Below are 9491 nucleotides of genomic sequence, written 5' to 3' on the forward strand. Positions count from 1 at the left end.
TTTCTCAAAAAGTTAGAAGTTTTTATTCTTTGGTCCTGACACTGGTATGTTGTGGAGTTACCATGTTGATTTTGCATGCCCCACCATGATGTGCAATAAAATTAAAATCTGCAATTTGGTTACCTTTAGGATTTGAGTTCTGAGGAAGTTAACTGCCAATCTCGGCACTTGGTCTTGTACCATTAAGTCACACTGCATATCAGTATATCAAGGTGTACAGTTGAGCAAATTAATCTATTATGCAGGATGAAGGCAGATAACTCAAATCTGAGGTTATATTACACTACCAATCAACAGTGCCTTCAAGGAGGCTTGAGAGTAATAAAATCTTGGTTTCTATTTTACAAATATCTGGTGAGTTCAACGCCTTCACGGCTAGTTTCTTTGCATAAGGCACAATGGCGTACTCCTACATTCTCTGGAGAAAAATCTTTCACCTATGTATTATTGCTTTGGAGGGGCAGCACGGTGGCACAGTTGTTAGCATTGGGACTAAAAAGCTGATGATCCGGGTTCGAATCCCAGACCTGGGTCCCCCTCCATGTGGAGTTTGCACATTCTCCCCGTGATTGCGCGAGTTTTGCCCCCACAACCCAAAGATGTGCAGTTTAGGTGGATTGACCATGCTAAATTGGCCCTTAATTGGAAAAAATATATAATTAGGTACTCTAAATTTAAATATATATATTGTTTTCGACTATGAAATAAGTGTGTTAAACAAAGTTGACTGAGTATATACTGTGCAAAAACAAGTAAATTAGTAATGGTAGTTCAGATCCCATCACTGCAAATTGTGTTAACTAAACCTGATTAGTTGTAGGCTAGAAAATTAATTATTGCAAATTTCTGGATTGTTATAATACAACTGGTTCTTTAAAGTTCTTCAAGGAATGAACTTTCCACCCCTACATGGTTTCTGCTTACATATGGCTAGCTTCCAATCAGTGTTGTTGAGTTTTTTTGCCACGAAGCAACCCAGCAAACAACACAATAACTGTAGAAAGCCCACCATCACAACTTGGGGCCATTATGAACAATACATTTTGCCGAACCAACACCTCACATTAGAAGGGTGATTTGGATCTGAAACATTAACTGTTTATCTCCACAGATGCTGCCAGACATAGACACAGAACAGGCCCTTCAGCCCTCAATGTTGTGCCGAGCAATGATCACCCTACTCAAACGCACGTATCCACCCTATACCCGTAACCCAACAACCCCCCCCCCCCCCCCCCCCCCCACCTTACTATTAGAACACTACGGGCAATTTAGCATGGCCAATCCACCTAGCCCGCACATCTTTGGACTGTGGGAGGAAACCGGAGCATCCGGAGGAAACCCACGCACACGGGGAGGACGTGCAGACTCCACACAGACAGTGACCCAGCCGGGAATCGAACCTGGGACCCTGGAGCTGTGAAGCATTTATGCTAACCACCATGCTACTGTGCTGCCCCAAACCTGCTGAGTTTATCCAGATTTCTAACATCTGCAATATTGCTCTCATTCTGATCCCTGTGTCTATATTTGGTCAACTTCATTGTTCCTTAGTGACACTGGTATTTTTGATTTGATTTCCCCTTTTAAACCCATTTTGCTTTTGAGCCTATACCAGGCAGATGCGATCATAATCTTTAATATTTTTCCCAGAATCAAATTCTGGCTCCAAAAACTGTAACTTTCACTTATTTTATAAAACATGGAGCAGAGTCACAGGACTGCTAATTAGTTTTAAAAAGAGAAAAATATTGGATTATAATAAATACTCCTCTGCTCCCTTTGATGTAAAAAATTTCACAGTTTTTAGGATTGATAAGAAATGCAAAGTACATCTTAAACTACAATGGTCTCATTATTACAAAGTCCACTTTAAGCACAAGATGACTGGTCAAATATACACACTGTTCTGAACCCAAGTTAGTGTCTGTAGATTTCTCCTCCGAAACTGGCTGTCACGTGAGTTTCGAAACTGCACTCCAAGAGTACACTTTAAAATCTTCTCTGATAATTATGCTTTTCCTTAGCGGTTTGCACTCCGAAATCCAGACCAGGTTTTCCAAATGACACTTCTAAACAAAGCTTCCACTCCAATTTTAACAGCGAATCCAATCCAGGAATTTGCACCAAGCCCTTTTAGGATTTTAGTTCTGACTGGATGCAAACTGCTCACAATTGATTTAATTTTCAATTCCTAGACCGTATTAAAATAGCATCAAACGTTTCATCTACATCTGAAATCTGCTGTCCCACTTTGTGATTGTGCCTTTAACACAGAACACATTGTTTACTCTTGAATTCTTCTGAACAATACCTTGGTCTCTGTTCTGTCAACTCCAATTGTCATAAAGGTTCACCCTGTTCCAATTGCTAGGTTATTTGGACTGTAACTTGTACTTGAGGAAGCCTACCTCTTTGCAGCTCCCATCCTGTCAAGTCTTTTGACCGGCAGAGTTGAGAGATATTCACTTGCGATCTAAATTGAACCAACCGGCCAGGCGTGATCTAGATTACTGTAACAAGTGGGTGTGCTGTCATTGTACAATGATAAATTGATGTTTGCATTCACTGCAGAAAAATAATCTGCGCCGATCACCCGAGTAAAATCCTGGCCCCGGGTCACTGTCCGCGTAGAGTTTGCACATTCTTCCCGTGTCTGCGTGGGTCTCGCCCCCACAGCCTAAAAAGATGTGCAGGCTAGGTGGTTGGCTATGCTAAATTGCCCATTAGTAATAATAACTTGTCACAAGTAGGCCTCAATGAAAAGGCCCTAGTCGCCACATTCCGGCACCTGTTCAGGGAGGCTGGTGCGGGAATTGAACCCACGCTGCTGGCATGGTTCTGCATTGCAAGCCAGCTATTTAGCCCACTGTGCTAAACCAGCCCCATATAGGATAAAAAAAGAATTGGGTACTCATTTAAACTGAATAAAGGAATCTCACATGGTGTGTGATGGAAAGTAACTTGCACAGTAAGGAGCATGAACTGAGGCCATCAGGACCATTGAATAAATTGGAGAATTTAATGTCTACATTCTCCAAAAATGCATGTTCTATGTTCTGCCCTGATGGCTAACCAAAATCCTTATTATCCATGACATTCAAACTTTCTGGGGGCTGCACTGTGGTCAGCACTGCTGCCTCATGGCCCAAGGACCCGGGGTTGATCCCTGCCCCAAGTCACTGTCATTTAAGAGTTTGCACATTCTCCCCGTGTCTGCGTGAGTCTCACCTTCTCAACCCAAAGGTTTTTAATAATCTTTATTGTCACAAGTACGCTTGCATTGCATTGAAGTTACTGTGAAAAGTCCCTAGTCGCCACATTCCGGCACTTGTTCGGGTACACCGAGGGAGGTGCTGTGAAGCCACAGTGCTAACTAATGTGCTGCCCTTGTGCTGTGCAGAGTAGGTGGATTGGCCACATTAAATTGCCCGTTAATTGGAAAAAACAATTGGATACTCTAAATTTATTTAAAAAAAACATTCAAACTTTCTAATGACCAGCACGTTTTGCTCAAATAAGAGCTGTTATTGCTAGTGTCTCCGGGTGGGTGGAATTCTCCCAAGCAATTTTCGTTCCTGTTAAGACTGGATTAACTGGGACTGTGCAGTGGTCATTTCTACTAATACTGTCCTGGACAGATGCACCTGCAGCAGGTAAGATTGGTGACAGCGAGGTCAGTAGGTTTTTCTTCTCTTGGTTCCCTCATTGACAGCAGCAGACCAAGTCTAACTTATGACCTTCAGACGACTGCCAGTTCAGTACATCTTGGTGGTGGACATCAAAGTCCATCACCCAGAGTACATTCTCTGTCCTTCCTACCCTCGACATTTCTTCCAACTGGTATCCAACACAGGAGCACTGATTCACAAACAGTAGGTTGAAATTAGGAGGTTTCTTTGTTAGCAACTCCCAACTTCTTGCATGGCACTTCGCCTATTATTATTTTTTCCAATTAAGGTGCAATTTAGCTTGGCCAATCACCTAACCTGCACATCTTTGGGTTGTGGAGGTGAGACCGACACAGACACTGGGAGTATGTGCAAACTCCACTCGAGCCTGGGCCCTCGATGCTGTGAGGTACCAGTGCTAACCACCGGGCCGCCCCCTTATTCAGCACTTTCACTCACTTCCTGCTGCACATCGCTGTTGTTCGCCTTCATGCAATTGCACCTTTGTTGAGGTGAAAGAGCAGAACCCACACCACTGCCAATTGCTCCAGGCCTTCTCTGTTGCCTACCTCTTCACAGGTCAGATGATAAATCATCACTGAGACTCCAGCTCCTCATTATAGATGTATTCATTAATTGAATGTAAATTCCACCAGCTGCCATAAATAAGTACAGAAGCCTCTGAAAGGGAGCGAGGCCCCCAACACAGTCTACAAGCAGAGGTTTCCTTTGGTTGCTGTAACCTGAAATTAATCCAAGCCACACTGTGGGCTCTTAATGAACAATCCCGTTGACAAAATGGACTATCCTCCCAACCTTCTTTCATAAATTGTATACCTGGACACCCAAATCTCTTTGTATAATCTAGCCTAGTTCCTAGACTCCTCACACACACACACAATTTACCTTTCTTGAGTCTGAAGTGGGTGATTGCAATTCCCCAGTACTTACAATATGATTTTTCAATGTTTTAAGGATATGGATGTTTGTTACAATAAAATGAAGTTCACACCTGCCACGAAAGTGCATGGCTTCCCCCTTCGCCCCCCTTTGCACATGGCCTCAAAAAAAAGGTGGTCCAGAACCCACTCTGCTTGGGACAGGACAAGAACATGTGGGATTGGTTAGCTGGGCCCCCCTGCTATCGTTGCACTTGTCTTCTACCTCTGGGAAGAACCAGCTTGGCTGTCCTGGTCAGGTTTGCCCTGTGCGCTATTAGTTGTGGTAGGCTCAGTCTTTTGCTTGAGTATACAGTACTATGCTCCAGAGTCCTCCCCCTATCTCAATGCCCAGTTCCTCATTACACCTTTCTCGTCTCATCTAGTGGGGCCCTTTCCTCCTGTAACAGCCGTCCATATATGTCTGCGCATTTACTGTCCCATAATTCGCCATGCGCTAACAATCTGTCCAGTAGGGTGTGTCTGGTTAGCTGGGGGAATGTTTTTTTTTATAAATTTAGATTACCCAATTATTTTTTCCAATTAAGGGGCAATTTAGCGTGGCCAATCCACCTACTCTGCACATTTTTGGGTTGTGGGGGTGAAACCCACGCAGACACGGGGAGAATGTGCAAACTCCACACGGACAGTGACCCAGAGCCGGGATCGATCCTGGGACCTCAGCGCCGTGAGGCGGTTGTGCTAACCACTAGGCCACCGTGCTGCCCTAGCTGGGGGAATGTTGTGGCTTCTTTGCGGAGGAAGTCTCTTAATTGCAGGAGAGCTGGAGCTTCTTTGCTTCCCCCTCCCTGGGTTGCTACTCTACCATCTATGTAGGATCCCTTACTGTCAACATCCCTTCTCCAGGTTTTGTAATTTTGCCAGAATGAACCTATGGTTTGCTGTAGATGGGGACTGCAACAGACATGTCTGAGTTTGAAGTGGTTCCAGGTTCTTAGTTAGCTACCACTACTGGGCTCACAAATACTTGGCTGGGGGAAGAATGAAAATGGGTTGGTGGCCAGTCCAATAGAGGAGGCCTCCTCCATCTGCACCCATACTGCTTCTGGCTCCCCCTGCACCCTTTCAACTTATGCTGCCCACTGGTGGAATAGGAGATTTGGTAGTGCCAGCCCCCCCCCCCCCCCCCCCCCCACACCATGCACTGCCCCCCCCCCACACCATGCACTGCCCCCTCAGGACAATTTTGTGGATACTGGGGTTCTCCAGCCACACAAAAGCCATAATTTGCTTGTCCACCTTGGTGAAGAAGGATTTGGGGATAAAGATCAGGAATTTGGGGCAGCACAGTGGTTAGCATCGCTGCCTCAGTGCCGAGGTCCCAGGTTCGATCCCAGCAATGAGTCACTGTCAGTGTGGAGTTTGCACATTCTCACCTTATTTACCTGGGTTTCGTCCACACAACCCAAAGATGTGCAGGGTAGGTGGATTGGCCACGCTAAATTGCCCCTTAATTGGAAAAAACTTGGGTACTCTAAATTTATTTTCAAAAAATAAATAAAATACAAGGACCTCCAGAAGCCCACCAACTTTGAGCATGACCAGAGCATTTGCACATGGTAGGCCCACCCCCTCACACACCAATTGCATCTATCCTCCACCCAATTTCTCTCATTTAAGTTCTTTTCCAAAATCTGCCCACTCTTCTGACCAACAATTGATCTTCACGGATCCTTTCCAATCTGATGTACTTGGCTTCTTTAATTAGCCATGGAGGGTGCATCCTTCTCAGTCTCTATTTTTGTAAATGTATTTTATTCCAAACTTATTCAAAACAAACAGTCTGGGGAGCATATTCCCCAACTCACAATGATAAGAGTTTGTACAAATTTTGCCCCCATTTTCACTTTTTCCCCCCTCCCCCAAGGGACGAGCAACACCTCAAACAGGGCCACAACCACCCCCACCTTGCCTTGAAGCCCTCCACTGAACCTCTCAATTCAGATTTAATCTTTTCCAAACCGAGAAAGTCGTATAAGTCTCCCAGCCAGGTCGCCACCCACAGTGGCATTGCTGACCACCATTCCATTCAAATCCTTCCATCGGCATTCCTCCTCTGGCCATCAACTCCGGCTTCCCTGATATCCCAAATATCGCCACCAATGGGTCCGGCTCAACCCTCTTCCCCACAATCCTCGTTAGTGCCGCAAACATTCCCACCCAGAATCTCCCTCGCTTCTCGCAGCCCCAGGACATGTGTGTGTGGTTTGCTGGTCCCCATCCACACTTCTCGCACTCGTCTGCTACTCCCTGGAAGAACCCACTCATTCTTGCCCGAGTCATGTGCACCAACTTGAAATGTATCGGCTTCATCCTCGCCCATGAGCAAGTTGCGTTTACCCTGCGTAGCGCCTCACTCCACACTCCCCAGTTTGGCTCCCCTCCCACTTCTCCTTTATCGTCATCATCTGCTCGCACCCCCTGCTCACTCAGCCACCCATATATGTTTCCGATCCTGCCCTCCCCATCCACGTCTGAAAGCAGCAGTCGCTCCACAAGGGCATACTCTGAGCTTGGGGAACTCTTTCCACAACATCCGCGCAAAGTCCCTTACCTGCTAACATCTAAACTCCCTTCGTCTCAGGAGCTCTAATCTCTCCTTCAGTTCCTCTATACTGGCAATTCTCACTTACGGGTACAGATCCCTCGCCTTAACCAGCTCCACTTCTCTCCATTTACCATGCATACCATCTGTCTCTCCCCCCCCCCCCCCCCCCCCCCCCCCCCCCGCTGAAATCAGTGGTTCTCGCACAGTGGCGTTAACACCGACATCCCTTTATCCGAAAGCGCCTCCTCAACAGTGTCCAGACCTTCACTGTGGATTGCACCACTGGGCTCTCGTGTATTTCTTTGGGAATGCCACCTTCATGATAGCTCTCAAGCTGGACCCCCTACAGGATTCTTCCTCCATCCTAACTCATTCTGCCCCCTCTCTGTCCCACCACCACATCACCTTCTCCACGTTTGCCGCCCAGCAATAATACAGCAAGTTTGGCAGTGTTGACCTTCCCCGCTCCTTCTGCCTCTGCAACAGGGTCCTCTTTACCCTTGGTACCTTCTCTACCCACACAAATTCTGAGATCATATCCCGGTTCCGGAAAAAAGTCCCATGGGCACAAAAATTGGAAGCATGTGGGATATGAATAGGAACCTGTGCAGGACGTTCATCTTACCACTTGGACCCTCCCTGCCAGAGTCGGGTGCAACGTGACCCATCTCTTCAGATCCTCCCTAACCTCCTTCACCAGCGTTGTTAGATTCCATTTAAGCAACGTCACCCACTGCTGTTACCTGGATACCCACATATCTAAACCCGTCTCTGACTAAATGGTAAACCCCCCCCCCCCCCCCCCCCCAAGGTTTACTCTTCGACCCACATTTCCCCAAGTGGCCCATAATCCTCCCCATGCTCTCCAGCTGGCCCAACGCGTACAGTGACAGGTCATCCGCATATAGCGACACCCGAAGCTCCCTATTCCCCCCTCGTAATCCCTTGCCACTCTGCTGACCCCCTAAGGGCCATCGCCAGAGCCTCTATAGCCAGCGCAAACAGCAGTGGGCATCCCTGCCTTGATCCCCTGTGTAATCCAAAGTTTTGAGCCCTTCTCATTGGCCCGTACATTCATTACCTGTACACATTTAGCCGGCACACCCATGACACAAACTTCGGCCCAAATTTGAACCTTCCCAGGACCTCAAACAGATACCGCCACTCCACCCGGTTAATGCCTTCTCCGCATCTATGGACACGACTACCTCCGATACCTGACCTGTCGACAGAGTCATGATCACATTTAACAGCATCCTTATATTACTAGCAAGCTGCCTGCCCTTTACAAAGCCTGTTTAGTCCTCTGCGACCATTCCTGAGACACAACCTTCCACCCTCCCCGCCACCAGTTTACCCAGCACTTTTACATTTGTGTTTAACAGCGATATTGGTCTGTACGACCCAAACTCTGACAGGTCCTTCCCCTTCTTTGGTATTAATGTGATCGTTGCCTGTGTCATCATCTCCAGCAGCACCCCCTTCTCCAACGCCTCACTAAACACCCCCGAACAGTTGTGCCAGTTCCATCGCAAACTCCTGATAAAATTCTGTCAGTTAACCATCGGGTCCAACTTCATACCCCTTACACTCATACCTGCCTCAGCCCCAGAGGCTCCTCTAATGCCTGACTCTTCTCTGCCTCCAGCTGCGGAAACACCAGCCCATTCAAAAACCACCCCATGTTCCCTTCTTCACCCCCGAGTGTACCCTACACAGCTCCTTATAGTATTCCCTAACAATGCGAGTTGCAAGCTCGCACTTAAGTATCGTCTTGCATGATTGATTTTGTCTATATGTGTTTCTGGAACCCATCTCTTCATTCACCTGTGGAAGGAGCAGTGCTCCGAAAGCCAGCAATTCAAAACAAACCTGTTGGACTTTAACCTGGTGTTTACTTACTTTCTCAATGGAGTATATATATATAGTTTTTAAATGTATTTTATTACAAACGTGTCTCAAAACAGGTTACAGTGAATAAACAACCCGGGAACATGCTTCCCTACTACTATACAGTCTGTCCAGATTTTTCCTCTTTTTTCATTCCCCTCCCCCACGACGAACAGCCCCTCGAACACAGTCACAAACATCCCACCTCTTTCCTCAAATCCCACCTCTTTCCTCAAACCCTACTGAAGAGCCCCTTAACTCATAGGAAGTCGTACAGGTCACCCAACCAAGCCGCTACCCACGGTGGCGATGCCAACCGCCACTCCAGCAAAATTTTCCACTGTGCAATCAGAAAGGTGAAGGCCAAGACATCGGCCTTCCTCCTCGCCATGAGCTCTGGCTTCTCTGAAACCCCAAATATCG

This window comes from Scyliorhinus canicula, chromosome 16 (genome assembly GCF_902713615.1).
Source record: "Scyliorhinus canicula chromosome 16, sScyCan1.1, whole genome shotgun sequence".
In the NCBI taxonomy this organism is placed as follows: Eukaryota; Metazoa; Chordata; class Chondrichthyes; order Carcharhiniformes; family Scyliorhinidae; genus Scyliorhinus; species Scyliorhinus canicula.